Consider the following 18,127-nt stretch of genomic DNA (forward strand, 5'->3'; position numbering starts at 1 on the left):
ATTGAATGCTTAAGGATGCAGCTGGGGGCGTGTGGATGAATAATTATTCATCTCTAGCCTTTTTTGATGTGCTTAACAACAACTGGATTAATTTATATTCCAAAGCTGAAGACTGACTTTGTGACGACAAGCAAATCTAGAAAAGTACAAGGCAAAAGGGGAAAGAAATGCTCTTGCATTCTCTTCTCATTGACTTGCTTTCATTTTCTCTGCCCACTTCTTTAGCTCCCTTAGCATGGAAATAGAACTCACTTACCATGGATGACATTGCAAATGGACAATATACATACCAGCTTCCTCACCAACCTAGCTTAAGCAGCAAACTTAGACAATCTGTTACGTCATTGTTGGATATAAACTGGCCATTACAAACAAGACTAAAAGGAAGTAATACAGACTACTTCAGCGTTGGACTTGCTCACCATGCGCAAAGCATCTCCACACATATGGGCAGCAGCAGTTTTTCTTGGAAGTTGGGGCATCCAGCAGTTAGGACTGAGGCTGTTAGATGCCCAGAGGTCCAGAAGATTACTGTCCAAAATATCAGGGAATGAGAACCACTAAATGCAGTAATGTGCATCCATATTGGAGAGAAAGTATGTGAATACACCCTGCAAGTTTCTATGGGAACCACATGGATTTTTGTCATGGGACTGTTGTTACACTGGAGCTGTGACCTTAACAACTGGTTCCTGAAACATTCCTGGAGGAATACTGAAGCAAAACAAAGGGAATCGTTACAAGTCAAAATTAATAGAAACTTTTTTGTTTTCAAACAGCAAGAAACAGCAAGATACATAGCACAGTGGAGGTTCTTCTCCTCGATGTGAAGGCAGCCTGGGGGCATGTGTGTGAGTGTGTGGTTAACAGCATTTGGGGTTAACCCTGGTACAACAGTGGTCTCAGTGCTTTACCACCCTCACCACTTCTGCTCTTGGAGATGAGAAGCTGGTTTCCAGCAAGACCAGGTCACTGGAGTTGTGACAGCTGCCAATGGGGAAGCATCCTTACACATGGTGGGCTGTGGTTTCATGGTTGGGGTTGGTATTGGGTTCTGTTCCTTTTTGTCTGATTTTTTTTCTTAAAATGCAGTGAAAGTTCCTGCATTAAAATATCATCAGAATTTCAGACAAAGCTTGTCTTGTGACAGCAAAAGTATTGTGAATTTAACATGTCCTCAATGAATAATTGTTAAATGAACACTGTTAAGTCTTCAGCTGGGAAAGTGTGGGAATATGCATTCTTGGAGCCATTTATATAATTTCTACTTTTTTTTTTCCTTTTAATTTTTATTTTTCTGTTGAGAAATTTAACTCAAGCCAGTGCCCTGAAACAGAGAAAAAAACTTGCCTGGGAGGAACTGCACACATGATGAATATTTATATAAAATGACAATGACATTTGACTTCAGACTTTCTTTGACAGAAATCAGTTCCATTCAGCTGTGACCCATATCTCTTTGTCTTGACAAGCTGAGGAAAACATAACACCTTGGACCAAAATTGAATGAGGCCTGAATTCCTCATTCTGTCTCCAAAAACCACTGACTTAAATTTGATATGCCTTAGAGGATGAACGTGTTTTAAAGGGTGAATTTTAAAATATTATAAATGCTCTTATTTTTACTTCTATTTGTCCATAGCACAATGTATGAAGTGCTGTTCAAACACATGCCTATATTTAGTTGTTTTTTTTCCAAGAACTTTATTATTTGAGGAGAGTGACATTAAAACTAACAGATTGAGGATAAGAAGGGTGTGATATAGAAGAAAAAGTGTTGAAATGATCATTGCTCTCATTTTGGTAAGGCTACAGTTAATAATAGTGCCCTCCTAGGACTACTAAAACTTGTCCAATTTTTCCAAAAGATTCTAGTATATCTCTGAGTACCCACAGCTCTGCTAGGATCACAGTCTATTAGGATTTGGCCATTTATGTGATTAGGACAACACTTCCAGAAAACTGGGGTAATATGGAAAATAATATTGATGATTTGACACCTCATGATCTCTAGAGTCAAATCTTAATGAGTCCCTCTAGAGGCAGCACCTGAAATAACCCCTTTGAAATGAGATGGGAGGCCATGGTTCTGAACAACAACAAAGCCCACTATGCTTTGTAAGTCCAGGAAAATTAACTTTAAGTGTTCGTTAGTTCTGCTGTAAAACTGTTTAGTTTTCTCTGCGACTTCACAGACTGATTCCCTCGTGTAACTATTTAAATATCACATTAAGACAATATTGGTGCTGAATACTGAGGCACTGAAGAAACTGCAAGTGTCAAAATTAAAGCAGCTTGTTCAACTTTCACTCACTGCTTCATGCATAACTGTTGCTTTTAAGTTATCACATACTGAATTTTATATTATAATACACTACTTGAAATTGATGCATTTAAAATATAATCATTTTCCTAGAGCAGTAAACACAAATATCATCATTTATTTACATGTACTACTGTGTCAAAGATGAAGTTCACAGAAATACTTTTATGAAACGTCTGCAGTAAACATCTCAACAAGAATGTCTTTCACCATCCTGCTCACAAAAAAGTTTCTGTATTTCACATCAAAGAGTCACTGGCTTAAAAATCCAAATCAAAACCTCAGCCCTAGCTCGGGAATTTGAATCCGACCTTGCAATGCTCCTGAGCAGCACACGCTACCCTCTATGCCACGCAGCTGTGCTACATTTTTCTTGCTCTCCTATGGTGATGTATCTAAGCAGTCTGCGTGTTAGCTGCAAAGTCACAAGGGTCACATAAATATCTGCGAGATAGGCAGACAATGATGCTTCTGGAATTTTTGAAAAATAAGGGGAAACAACAGAAAATAAACCAACCCATCCGGAATCTAAATCAAGGGTTGTTTTCCTTTTAGCACGCACACACACACAGAAACCTCGCAAGGAGAACATTCTATCATTCTTGCTTTTTGTGTAATACCTCTGGGCCCTTTTATAACATGTAACTATCAGAAGCCAAAAATCCCAACTCACTCAGATTATTATTGCAGTGGTTGGAAAGTTATTCCAATGAATCAGACACACACACACAGAGGAAAAAAACCCCAAACAAACAAATAGGAAAAAAAAAAAAACCCAAAGAAGAGAGATATCCCTGTTCATTCACAGTCTGTCCCACAGCTGCTTAAGGTTATAGGCTGATTCACTTGGCTTCTCTTGGTTTTTCACAGCTAGCCGAGACCTTGGATGCTCTGAGACTCTCATATGCCAATCAAAACAATTCTTAATAAACAAAGAAATCTTGCCTTTGAAATCCAGAGAGAGTCATGCTGGAGAGCAGCAGCTATGCAATATTTTCCTTTCTGACAAAGCAGCAGTAACCCTCTTAAAAGAATTCAGGAAATATCCTTTTCCCATGCTCGAAACTGGAACCCCCCCCTGTGTCCCCACCCCCCTCACACCCCCCCCACCCCCATCTTCACAGGATGAGCTGTTTGTGAATACCAGGAAAAAAAGCTGTTTGTTTTCAGCAACAAGGAGTCAAGCAACTTTTTGCATCATGACTATTCCAGCACCTGCCTCAGCAGAAGTTGTAGCAGACCTTCAAAGAGCAACTGCTCCAGTTTTTACTCCTTTTAAGGTCTGAGGACTTTCCGCTTCTGATCATAGTGTAGCTTTGGAAATCTTGAGTAACAAAGATAGTAAGCTGAGAGCAAGAATAGGTTTCGTTTTCCTTTGGAAAATTTAGTTTTACTACTAAGGCTCAAATTTTGAAATACTCAGAGAAGAAAAAGTGGTGATTTAGGCTCCCAGAGTGTGAGGGTACTCGCAATATTTTCAAAAATTATTGATAGATGATGAACCCTGAGAGCCCAGATACAGTGGGCATGAAGGAGATAGGGGAATAATTAATCTATCTCATCTTATATTTCTCTATGCTTGCCTATTTCAGTATCATGTGAGATTGCTGTCAATGCTTTCCATTGCAGACACTATAAAATCTACTAATTTCAAATTTGCAATAGCCCAGGCCAGAAGTCTGTAAGTTACCTAAACAGCTATTGTGATTCTCATAGTGTTAGGGATACAGATGGCTCAGCTAAGAAAGACAGTGTGCTCAATTTACAGCTAGCCATTAACCGAGATCAATACCAAAGGTCTCTGAGAGACCTTGTTGCACGTTGATTATAAGGAGTTCCATGTGTCCTGGAAAAATTTGAACAGCAGTAACAGGCTGGGATTTACAGAAAAGCACAGAGGGGAAGGGGAGTCCAAGATGATGAGGAATAGTGCATCTTTTGGATAAGAACGAGGAAATCGTGTTAAAGAACAGTTGTAGGCTGGCTGTGACAAAGGTGCCTGTAGAAATAAATACATTTGCAGGAAAAGCTTTTGGAAAGTCGAGAGGCTCAGTCAGAGTACAAACTTTTTTTCTCCCTCTCACCTCCCTTTTTGTCTCTCTTAAAAGGTGACCTCTGTCCAAGGATATTTGCTGGAAATGAGGTGTAAGGATTGGAGGCTGGCACAAGAGAGAAGTACAGGGAACAGAGAGTTAACTTCTCCACACATTGTCCATGATTTTGTGAATACTTTTTTTGATCACAGAGAAAAGAATTATCTAATGTCCAGGCTCTCACACCTCTACAGCAATTTACTTTTGTTAAAGCAAGGGGTATGTTCTGACTCATAAAATGAGTCCTCTGGAACAACTGGCCAAAAAAAGTGTCAGCTGTCTCTCATTCTTCGCTTTTATTTTGGTGGGGGGGGGGCAGGAAAGGAAAAGAAAGCATCAGCCTATTTTTGCAGAGCATACCATTACAGATTCCACACATTTACTAAGGCATTTCTGTAGCACTTCCAGCAGAAGTTAAAAAATATCAATTTTCCTCATTTGGCCTGCTGCTCAGTCTGTCAGTCAGTACTGCCTTGGGGGTTACCAACAGACTTGCCCAAGGATCCGTGAGGAGTCTGCTGGGTTGTGAATCCTGTACTAGAGCTGCAATCCTGTACTTGGCTTTGGGGTGATGCTGACCAGAAAGCTGAAAGTAAGAATATTTTGTACAATGTGTCCACGTATGCTACCTTAACAATTAATATACTTAAACTAGTCATTAAGGAAAGTAAGGACAAATTTATACAATGCTGCTGTGTGAAGTAAGTAGTAGAGTTTGTTCTGAGAATGTTGGGTGTAGCTGGTAGCCCTTGCTAACACCCTGGTGAGACAGCCCTGAACACCTCACCCTCCTGCGCTGCACACAGGGACAAACAGAAGAGCCGCAGAGAGGAAGGCAGATGTGCTGACTCAGCAGGCATGCCCCTGCAGTCCTTCCATTGTAAAAATGTATTACAGGACTTGCCAATGATCAACTGCATTTAACCCACAGCTCTGCATTCACTCTAGTGCTGAACCCCGAGGCCAGGATCTGAGCACGGTGCCATATTATCATTTTACTGGTGATGGCTGAGAAAGAAATATGCATTTAACTTCTGGCATCTGCAATATGCCCACAGGTAGTCCTTGTTCGGTAACAGAACCAGGTAAATGCTCATGTGTGACTTCTGTGTGGCTCGTTTATTTCACTCAACTTCTAGCTTAGCATGTAATATAACATGTAAATAACTATATTTCAGCATATGGGTATATAAATGCTTGGCCCAGTGGATTCTCATGTGCACAGAATTGTGAATTGTGCACAGCTATGAACGCTGCAAGAGACAAACGTTCACACCCGACCCTTAGCTGTCTCTTGTAAATTTGCAGTATAGACGTTGGAGTCAAAACAAATCATTCATTTCTTTCACAGATCCTCTGTCTCTCGTGTGAAATTTCCTTTTAAGTGGCTGGTGACCAGTGCTGCCTGCAGGATGCCTGCTGATTTAAATAGGTTTGTGCCAGTTTTCTATCGCCTCCTATTTGAGCCAAAGGGTTAGGGTTAGGGTTAGGGCTAGGGTTAGGGCATGATAACGTATGTGGGTGAAACTTGTCTGGAGAGTGGGAATAAACAGATCTAAGAGTTCGAATGTCCATAATTGCCACTTCCCCTTTGAGCAAGCCATCAGTTGAGTCCAAATTGCAGTTTTCTTTTGTTGTTTGCACATGTTTAACCTCAAATCCCTATTAAAGGACAAAAAGGGACATGATCTGACAGCGGGCCTCATACTTCTCAAATCTAGAAAGTGGCCACAGGGGAGGTGAATAATACTGATTCTGTAGCCCTGAATACCAGTTTTTGGTAGGCAAAGTTTAGCACCCACTGTGCGTGTGTGTGTATGGAAATACCTTTAGGTTCCGTTTCAGAAGAAAAGCCTAACTGAAAATGTTTCTTTTCTGCATGACCTCCAATGTGCCAACTCCCTGCTCTTCTCTGTATGCTACAGCAAAGGGAGAACCGGGCCCAGAGGGAGACAGCCCAAATGAGAGCAGGGGGAGACACAGACATTGTGAGAATAGATGAATTTGGACAGCAATCACACTGGTCTTATCGTCCCCAGCTCCTCCCCTCCCCGCTTTGTATTTTAATTACATGGTTTAAAATAATCTCCTTAACTTTGGTAGGAAATCTGCTTGTCTGTGAGTATTTGATCTGGCATTGACTCTGTCTATGTCTGCAGCCCCGTTACCATGGGGAGATCCTGGTGTTCTTTAGGAAGAGAAGAGGAGATGAAATGAGATGTAATATGCTGGAGACTGGCAAAAAGTACTGAATAGATTTGGCCAATAGCCAAATGCTTTCATTCCTAGCAGAAAGGCATTAAATGACACTGGCTATATTTCACTGGGTGTCTTTCTGATTAAATAAATAAAGAAATCTCTGTGTATGTGCACATGCATTATATATTTACATATACATCTTGCCATTCTTTAATATTTTCCTCATTCCCAGCCTACTGTAGACTGCTTCGAAGTTTACAATAAGGTTGGGAACACCCAAAGAATGAAAGACGAGAAGATTCATGTCAGGATTATGTTTCTTTGCTTATTCTGTGTCATCCAGGGCCAAATCCACCGCCTGGTTGCACATTAGGAATGAACCTGGCCCGCTGTTTTTGCAGGTCTTAGATAAACACTGCTTCAAAAAAGGCCAAGATGCAGAGACGTCTAGTCTTTTTGCTGCGGATATTTTGCAGCCATTCATTCATTGATCATTCTTCTGGATGACACTCATAAATACAAAATTAATTAGTAAGTTTGTAGAGGTAGAGCAGAAGTGCTATCTTCCATAAAGGTTGTCTGTGCCCCTTTACTGTGCCCCTCTTTCTTCAGCTATATACAACTTAAGTAAATGTTAACTATTTGGACTTGTGACTTCTGTGTTTTATCTCTTTGTAAAGTTGATTTATGCACGCATCAAACCCAAAGATGAATCTGTGGCAGCTCACTTGCTTCAGACACATATGCTGTGGAGTCAAGCAGTAGATTGTTATTGAAACTGGCTTTTGTACACCAGGAGGGCCAAAGAAAAAAGCTTTCCGTGTTTCAATGGCAAACTTCTCTGCAAGGCATAGAACTCTCTGAACATCAAGATTATTCTGCCATTTTAGAATGAAGTTTCAACTCTGGTTGCTCTACATTTCTTTGCTAAAAATGCTGGTCATACAGGGATGTGTTATCACTTTATTTACTAAGTAGAGTACCGTGATAACCTTTGAAATCACAAACAGTTAAGGAAAGCCCTTGGTAAACAGGAGTTGCTGAAATGGCTAGATCTCTAATTTATGTCCATTTCCACAGAAGTCTAAACTCTACATGTATTTTAGTGAAATATGACTAGTGAAATATATCTGTCTCCCCAGACATTTTAGCTGCAAATCTCCTAGTCCAGCTATCTCTTCTCAGGTTCAAGGTTTGGTGCTGTGTTTATTTTTTTTGGTGCAATTTGCGTCCTTTTGTCTACCATCATCTTCTACATATTTAAATTGGTATTCTCTGCCTATATTCTCTTCTGACAATTCCTGTGGGGTCATTTCCACTTCTGCAAAATTCATGCAAACTGTATTCTCCAGAGGTGATTTAATGAACCCTCACTGACTATGGGGCGACTAGCATCAACACTGATTTGCAGTGAAATTTAACATATATACGTTCAGCAGCTGTTACCAATTCAGAAAGAGAGAGTGTGTGTGTGTGTGTGTGTGTGTGTGAGAGAGAGAGATTTAAGTTAAAACTTTTACTGTTTTCACTGGAAAGACCAGTGTTTAGAAATATGGTAGTCTCTTACTTTTATCCAATGGTCTGCTACTGTAAAATGCTTGAGTTAAAACAGATCAGGTTTTTAGAGATAAAAATAATACTAATAGCAGAGGTTTGCTGAGATCAGAAGTGAAGTCTCCGACTGCACCTAACTGGGTGCAGTATCTAGCTTCAAAGAGCTGAGGGAAACGAAGGTCATGAGGCATTAGGATGATGAAAAGTAGCAGCTCAGTTCTGTGGGAGCAAATCAGATTAGTTGAGCTGATTTCACAACAACTGAAAATCTACTTTAACATCTTTCATTCTCTTATCGAAGAACTGAGACTGAGGGTACTTTTAGATGACTCATGATGGAGTGTAACAGTTTTAATTCCCTGATCATTCGCTTGTCTGTACATTAGCTTCAGTTTAGGATTTACTCTTAGATAAGCTAAATATTGCCTGAGCTGGGAACTTTCTGCTAGAGTAAGAGAGCTCTCGTGCTTAGCATAACTAGCCCTAGCACTCGGCAAATCAAACTTCCCAATCATGGCTAGCCAATATTTGGTGGGGAAGTAGAGGGTAGCATGTGCCTTTGGGGACAGACCTGCCTTTCTGCAGTGTACACTATGTTTGTGTGGTGTACTGATGGTCCTAACCTCTATCCTGTTGTGGACCATCCTTCAGAATGTGTTAGTCCATGAAGTGATCTGTCACCTGTATCGCTAATGGCAGCAGGCATGGCACCGAGCCAGACTAGGTAGTCACTGCAAAGGAGAACATGAGCCTCCGTGCCTGGGGTTTTACACAGAGCACAACGGAGCAGTTACGGTTTGTGTGTAAGGAGGACAGGCTGGAGTGGGCTACAGCCCAAAGAAGCACGCGTTGCTGAGATGCAAAGGGTTGCTATGGTGCGCGCATGCTGATGTGCAATGGATGCAACCTTTCCATCCCAACAGGTCAGGAGACTTCAACAGCAAGCATGCAAGCCTGGCCCTATCTCTTGGCTGGGAACTGTGGGATACTTGCCCACATTTATTCTTCCTTGTTTATTCTTTCTTTTTCAAACAGCTCCACTTGAGTGAAGTACACCTCTACAAAATGGGAGCTTACCATGAGTCACATTGTTAGAACACTAAAAGGAAGCAGCGAAGAGTTATAACTCCACCAACGTTTATTTTACTACCAGGATGAGGTATTTCTTTTGAAGTACAGGGTTTTGTCATTATGTTTTACCTAGATTATTTCCAGAAGGTTTTATTTTCCCATAAAATAACCATTTCACATTCTCCATTGCTCAGGTACATGCTATTATAAAACCTATAATCTTTTGGCTTTTCTTATGTAAATCCTCTGCATCTGAATAGTTCAAACATTTGTAAATGGTAGGTTTATCCTACCTTCCTATCAAGATATGGGATTGGAAATGTTTGCCTCTACATTTGTAGTCTCAGCAGCATTCCTATGAAGATCTGAATTTTAGTTTTGGGTGAAGTTTGACTACAAGGGTGAATTGGTGTTTAAAAGAGTTATAAAACAGTTGCTCCCATCTTAGCCAGGTTCACTCATTTCATTTTGTACTTTCCCTGAAATGTCTGCACAAAACCTTTCATCTCTAGCTTTCCAATGAATACTTAAAACTGTTCACACTCTGTATGGCGAGTAATTGATTCTGAAATACTGTAGCCATGCTGTAAATCAGTATTGATCATCTCCACAGACATAAAGGGTAAAATTACACAGGTAGTAAATACTTTCATTTTTTAAAATGTATTTAATTCCTATTCTACTTTATAGAAACACTAGATTATGTGAGGGGTGACTAGCTGAAATAGTTAAGTCGCTGTTATCTTACCAATTAAAAACTCTTGGGTTTTGAAACTGTAAAACTAAAGCTAATCGAGATAAATATGGTATAGCCTAAAACTTGACAAGTTTCATCTGACCAAAAATTTAAGAAAGAATAAGGAAAGAATGGACAGTAAAGTAACCCAGAACAAGTTTAATTTTCCATCTTTAATACAGACTTTCATCCTCAAATGACTATAGAATCTTGAAGCAGATAAATAACAGCAGAGGGAGAGGCACAGGCAAGGAAAATAAGAAAAAACTGGTTGTGCCAAAGTACTCACAATGCAGCCACAAGAAGAAAGACTCAAGAAGACCAACAACTGTATTACTCTCATTTCCTTAAATCTTTAAATCCATCAATGGTCCTCAAAATATTTCTGAGAATATGAAGCAGCTCTTATCACATCCCACTAACCAGAGTGCTTGCATATCGCATAAATGGCATTTTTAATTGTATGGAATGAATTAGGGTGTGGAGTACTCTGTAATGGTTCACAGTCTGCAGCCATTAAGAAAAATTATTTGACTATTGAATCAGTTGGTCATAATGAACCAAAATTGGCTATTCTAGAGGTAATAGAGGAAAGCTTTAGAAGTTTCCAGTTTCTTTAACTGTGCAGAATGTCAGCAAGACTTTCTGAATTCAAGCACCAGTAATTGCCTATGCCCTTTTCAAACAAAACCGCTTACTTTTGATTTCAGCATTTACTGTGTCTTTCTCACACAGCTGTGCACCATGCTAATGCTGTTGCTTTATCAGCTTCTCTGCAGCCTGTTCACCTCACCAGAGAAGCATTGTTCTTTGCAGAACATCCCCCGATGCTTTGCCAAAGCCTAAATTTGAACAGCTCTAGTGAAGGGATTTCCAATGTTTCCCTTAAGAGGCTGATACCACTGTAATTAGTCTTTCTATTTGGCAAATAACTCTAGCTTTTCAGTCCTAGTTTCCCCTTTCTTTGTTTAATAGATATTTTCTTTCCTGTATTCACAAGCAATACTTTTCATCTCTTTGATATTGCCCTTCCAGTATTTACAGGCAGATTTCCTGCTTCTGCTTCCTCAGTTTGTAGTTATTTTATGCACACTTAATTCTTTTAACCTTTTCCTCATGAGCTTCCTCAGCTTTTGGTATGCCTTTAAAGTAGCTAAAACCATTAGCTTTTCAGACAGGATGCATATGCATCGCTGATCATGGTGACTTTATTAAGATTACATAAAGGGCATTCCACTGAAGACATATTTCGCTAAATAATTAAATGTTACTGGAAAAGCAGCTCCTTTCAACAAAATCTTCTGCAACAACATCACCAGGCAATTCTTTGTTTCCTCAGAATTCTCCGAGGGCACTGACAAGAGGAAAATTGCATTGAGCTAGGGATTAGCCCTGTAGTGTCCTCATTATGAATTTAGAAAAAGAAGAAGCAGTAACATGACATTTCTGACACACATGATAATTATGAAGACTTTTCTTGAGGTACAGAAGTGTTGAGTTACACAGAAAAAATAATGGAATAAGACACAGATTTTGATTTAAAAATTAACATATAGACATCAGAGAAAAAACAGTCACTTTAGGACAGGTATTATTATTATATTACTTTAAATGGTTTTTGATTTAGAAATTTTTCATCTAGAAAACTACCCAGATAGTTCAAATGTCTACTGGAGAATTAGTGTGCCATATTTTGAGTTCTAATTAATTTTTAGTCAATTTTCTGAAAATATGGAACAGAAGAATATGAATCTTGTTTAAGTGGAAATCTCAGTACAACCTCCTCATCCTGCGATAGTAGAATACCTGGCAAAGTTGCTTCACTTACAACCATGTGTCCCTTGATATTGTGCCGAAGCTTTTATTATTTACACTTGTCTCCCTTCAAAAAAGAAGCTTAATTGCTTTTAATTGAAATTAAGACACTTAAAATCCATCTGCTTTACACAGGTCTGAGACTGCCTGTGGATCAAAGCTCATCCTGATGGCAGTCATGAGAATCTGAGAGTGCTATGTGACATATCTAACCAGTCACATCTAAGCTAGGTCAGTTTCTGAGCAGTGACAGCACGTTGACTATAAACAGCCAAATAAACAAAGCAATAAAATATAAAATTAAACTTTGCCCCTAAAGTAAGGATAACTCTAAGAATTGCAGATTCTAAATGCTATTCCACATGCATGGTTACTCTTCTAATGAATCCTTTCAGTAGATTTTATACCTTGGCTACCTTCTGTTGAAAATAAATACAATAAAATATTCAGGAAGAACAAAATAACCCTATTTACACTGCTTTTGAGACCTTTCTGTATATTCTCATATTTTCATTATCACTGTATAAAACTAATAACACATTATTATTGGCTTTTTTGACTTGACTGAATAAAATCTATGACTTCAGTCTGAGAAGTAAATGATGTATCAGGAATTAAGACTAAGCTAGCTTCTATGCAAAACAACAGAGATTTTACTTTGCAAAAGTACAGTCTTTAACAATGTATTACAATGGCAATACACATTCCTCATAAAGAGATGAATCACCTCTAACAAAGGACTGAGGCATTTATTCCATTCTGTCATTATTCATATAGGACCCCTAAGCCAAAATGTAAATGACTTATGCTATATCACTTAAAATATCACTTCCTTTATTCCCAATTCATCTTGCACCCCTTTTGACAAAATGTCATACATTACTGGAATCAGTCTGCTTAAATACTGTAAATATTGTTTGTTCTTACTCCTAAGACAAGAACATTAGGTTTTAGTGATGGAAAGAAAAATTCAAATCTATATGCCCAAGACAATGATTCCCTGTGAATATCATGGAGCGTTTTTAATAAATAAACAATTTGCATACAAATAATAAACAAAAATAAAGCCCTCAACAAACTCAGGCACTTTCCTTGTACTGGAATAGCTCGTGTGTTTCAGAAGCCTTACTGATTCAAAAAGCATGTACTCTTTGAACGTCTAAAAATTATTTTGTGGCAAATATGAGTAAATACAATGAGTAATACATTCTTTGGCTCACTGCTGTCAGCACTTTAGTGGCTGATGGTGAAAAAAGGAAAAGTATGTTTGTCAAACAGATCATGACAGAAACCATGTTCACCATTGTGCTGTTTTGGCTGGGATAGAGTTAATTTTCTTCGTAGTAGCTAGTCTGGGGCTATGCTTTGGATTTGTGCTGGAAACAGTGTTGATATTGATAACACAGGGATAACTCATTACTGCTGAGCAGTGCTTACACAGAGCCAAGGCCTTTGCTGCTGCTCACACCACCCCGCTGCTCAGGGACTGGCTGGGCATCGGCTGGTCGGTGGTGAGCAGTTGTTTTCATTTGCATCACTTGTCTGTCTTGGCGTTTTGTGTTTTTTTTTCTCTCTCTCTGTTACTTTTTTTCTTTCCCTTATATTACTATTACTATTACTACTATTACTACCACTGTCACTATCATTATCACTATCACTATCACTATCACTGTTGTTGTTAAACTGGTTTTGTCTCAACCCATGTGTTTTCTCACTTCCAGGCTTCTGGTTCTCTCCCCGCTCCCACCAGGGGGGCAGTGAGCGAGCAGCTGTGTGGTGCTTTGTTGCTGGCTGAAGTTAAACCACAGCAACCATAAAGGGCAAAAAGGCTTTGGTTGATATTTATGCCTGCCATTAAGCAACTCAGAAGTGAGAACTGGACTGTACCGCAAAACCAGACCCAACAAGAATATGCAGGCCTAACACTGAAAAGGACAGTGGACAGTCATTCCAGCCAGGTGGACTACACAGCTTATCCTAGTGCCAGAGCAGGGCTATCTGCTGCATGTGCTGCCCACCAAGGACAACACCTCCTGCACAGCGGCAGTACAGTCAACTCGTTCTGACAGGAGCAGCCTGTGTTCAGGCACCACCGTTCTTTAGGGTCCTGCAACTCTAGGATGAGCATTGCTAAGACTGAGCTATGGGCCAAATTTTTCTGCTGGACCATGGATTGGACGTTACTGTTCTAGCATGCCCAATTCATACTGATTATATATGAGCTTCTACACATAGATGATAATGGAATTTTTATCAAAGCTTGAAACAACAGACTTTTCCCTTGCAGAGTTCACTAGACCATTTTGCAAGTGTAAAAACAAGTTTGGAAAATGGAGGACAATTACTCTGTGTAGTGTAAGAGTGGGGAAAAGATGGGGGAAAGAGGAAGGGAAATTGTGCTAGGAAAAAACCCTCTTAAATTATCTACTTTATTGAAAACAAGATTATATACTTCTAGCACAGTGTTCCTCTTCAGCATGTCCCACTATAAGTTTACACAATTATTGCAGACAAATTTGTTCTCTGCTAATTTTTTTTTTTATTCTGCCTTCTGTCTTTGGAACAGGTCCAGTTTCTGATTAAGTCAATGGATATACACCCATTAACTTCTTAAATTTAGAATCAAACTCGTGCCTAGGTATGCATTTTAGTGGTGGCATACATCAGGTCACTTACAGTTTGCTACTGCACTTGTTTGGGAAATATAGTTCATACTAACCTTGCAAGAACTCACAGCTTGCTGAGACAAAACCTTTCTAGCAGTAACCTTGCTTTGACTTAGCTATTAATTACACTGCAGATAGTATTGTCATTAATTAGTTCATCTGTTAATATCTCAGTTCAACATATAACATAAGCTAAATCAGTAGTGTATAAGATAAAGATCAAACTTCTCATCTAATACATATTTAATGTAAAAAGGTTGTGCTTTTCCAAATTGACAGTCATGTCTGGATCTCTGTATTCTCCAAAAAAACCCATTAAAGTACTACAATTAAAAAACATTTTGAAGTGTCCTTGTAAATAAGGAGCCTAAGTTCTATTTTCCAATGTGACTTTAAGCATTTTGGTTTTCCATGGCATTTGGGAATCTAAACATCCAAGTCTCATTTTAAAATGGGACTTAGATACTTTTGGAGAATTTACTTCTTGTCTAATAGTTTGTAGTCTGTTACATTCATGGTATTGTCAAGTTGGGAAATCTTCTGAGCCTACTATATATGGGTATTGCAGATTTCTTCTTCTCCAGTTTCTCTTTCATATCGCAATCTTTGAGGAACATCTGGAAATATTTTTCATCTTCTTTCAGGTCTTTGCAAATCTTTTTTGAAGATGAAGAGATTCAGAAGGCATTTTTATGAACATTTTAGTTTTCCTTGCATGCCAGCTAACAAATGTGTAAAATAAAGGACTACTATCAATAAGTCGATACCTTATACATTGAACCCATGTCATGGAGCAGAGTTCTAAGACAAATATCCAGCCACATGACAAAAATCAGAATCAACTGACTCCAATGGTTTCTGATATACTGCCAGCAAGAAGCCAGAGGGTATTATTTTTCTCTGGTAGACAACATTTCAGTTCCAGTAAATATTCATTGACTGTTAATTTTCTGAATAGCTGTGGTGCTATTATAAATTTTGCCACTTTGTGTAAGTCAGCAAAAAGCCATGAAAGCTAGCTCTTAAGATCACACATGGACAGCTTAAGTCAGCACTGCAGTTACCACTACAGGAGACCAAAGTGACACAGAATAAGCTAAGCTAAAATCTTAAGGAAATTGCCCTGTTATTTTATTATGCTTTGTTCTCTGGACTCTGCAGCTTTTCTCCTCCATCTGGCCTGCAGGCATATAAGTCTTATTTCAGCAGAAGTGAGACACTAGCTAGTTTTGAGAGTTGGGCCTGAAACTTTTTGGATTAGGCACAGTCATTGAAAAAAAAATAACAACCCCACAGTCCAAACCAAACATAATTTATAATGTCTAGCCCATCTAGATGATTGAGGCCTCTAGACATTATCATAATTTATAAAACTAAATACATTGTTATAGTTAATGACAAGAAGATACAAATCGAGACAAAAGTAACTAAATTAAAAAAAATAAAGAATAATTTTGTGCAGATGCCTCAGTCTGTATACTCACTTTGTCCATTTGTATAATGGATTATAACTACACCTGGACCAGAACTTCATCACCTGCTAGCATCACTTCGAGAGCTTGGTATCCATTTAATAAATAGTTAAAAGCTGCACCTGTGATTCTGGTTTAATCTTTATGGCAGAAATTTTCTTCTACATCTTCCTGATATTTCTAAAGATCTTGAGGATGGTGAAATATGTGGATCATAAATTTTATACTGAAGAGAGAGAGAGAACCATAATAAGCCACTGTTCTGGGAATGATCTGGATTGTAATTGGCCATTGTGCTGTTATAAAAGGACGTGCTAACAGCGAGCGGCCAAAGCACTTTCATCAGGGCATTTTGCAGTCACCAGCTGTTGCAATTTGGTGTGTTCTACAGTTTATTCTTTAGGATCATTTGGTATCAACAGGGACACTATGACACAGGGCAGAGGATGATAGATCAGATTGGATCAATGATTGATTCTAGTCTACTACCCCACTTTTTATTCAGCACGATATTACACTTACAGAATTTTCCATTTGGTGACCTCAATAATTTGAAGGCACTAATGAAGTAATTTCTCACAAGGGTACAATATTACTGTCACCACTTTTTCAGGAAGATAAAACTCATACTGACAGTCACTGCAGTTCAGCAATAGAGCAAGGTGAAACTTTTGGACCAAATATTTTTTATACCAAAACCAAGTAGATTTGGGTCAACTGACATATTTAATAAATTAATGTCCATTTTGTGAAATAGTTTGAAATTAATGGAATGGGGAGGCCTTTTTAAAAAATCCTAATAACTGGAATTCCAGGCAATTGCAAAAATATTTTTAAATTAATGTTTTTCCTTGAAATTAAGTTCAATTTAATTTTTTGAAAGAAATTATAAACAATCTGACAAAGACTGGAATGCCATTAATAATAAAATTCCTCAAACCCAAAGACAACTAAATGCCCACAGAAATGTTATGTTTCTTCCAGGAAAGAACAAATGTATAAATTTTGTATTTATAAACAAGGTCTTTGAATTTTAGTGGGAAGATCAATAAAAAGGCGATGAACTACAGCCATCACCATTGCACTTTCTGGAGAGAAAATTCTTCATTGGCTTCAGTCTACATCTACCTGGTGAGCAAAACCCTGGTCTTCTGTCTGTTTTTTGATTCATGATTATCTTGAATGCAAGACTTATCTGCAGGGCATCCTTTCATTAACATAAAAGACTATTATCCTATGAAAGCATCCTCAAGATCACCAAAGTAACAAAAAAATAATCCTGTGACATTTCTAGTGAACATATGAAGCAGTCTGAGGCTGCGGAATACCAAAATCTCAATGCACTTTCATAATAGGAGATCCTTATTTCACAGAATAACTCAGTGCTGACCACCAAGTGAGAAGGATAATGGTGGATCGGTTTATATCGACTCTTAAACTTATATGGCACATTAAAACTCTTTCAGTGAGAATGGCAGATACAGGGTATATTTACTGTTGATGAAAATATACATTGTAACTTGCTTTATGGTAGAATGGAACAGAAAAGATTATTTTTTTGTAGTATGAAGCTCCCGCTTTGGTTTTATTGACCTTGGTCTTATTTAGTGAATCTTAAAGAATATGAGTCACTAAACCCCCTCCCCCCCCAAAAATACTTTCTGTTCCATTAGGAGGAACACATAAATTTATTCATTTATTTTAAATCATCATAGATTTAGTCCAATCTTTTAGACAATTAGGAACCTCAAAGCTAGGCTGCAAGGAAACCTCACACAATCAAACACTGTCTTGGAAGGAAATCTCTAGGATTACTAAAGCTTTAATATCCACAGTGCAATAAGAGTATATCACACATGATTCTCTTGGTGAGAAGACCAAAATTAAATCTAAAAATAGAGACAACACAAAGTTAACTTCAAAAAGGTCTGGGATGGCAGTATTAATTCCAAATTTGAGCGGTCATTTTGAGAGAGGGTCCTTACTTTGTCCAAAGGAACATCCCTGTTACTGAAATAGATTCCTTTCTTATGTGAGGATTCCTACAGCATTCTAGTTTATCTGTTCCTTCTCCCCACTGTGAAGTAAATCAAGAAAATAAATAACAATCATTGTATAATAGAAGCCAAATTAAATTATTTGCCACGTGGTGTCTGATAATTAACTAAGTAAGATTCCCTCAAACAAGCAAATCTAAC

The sequence above is a fragment of the Balearica regulorum genome, chromosome 5, assembly GCF_011004875.1.
Source record: "Balearica regulorum gibbericeps isolate bBalReg1 chromosome 5, bBalReg1.pri, whole genome shotgun sequence".
In the NCBI taxonomy this organism is placed as follows: domain Eukaryota; kingdom Metazoa; phylum Chordata; class Aves; order Gruiformes; family Gruidae; genus Balearica; species Balearica regulorum.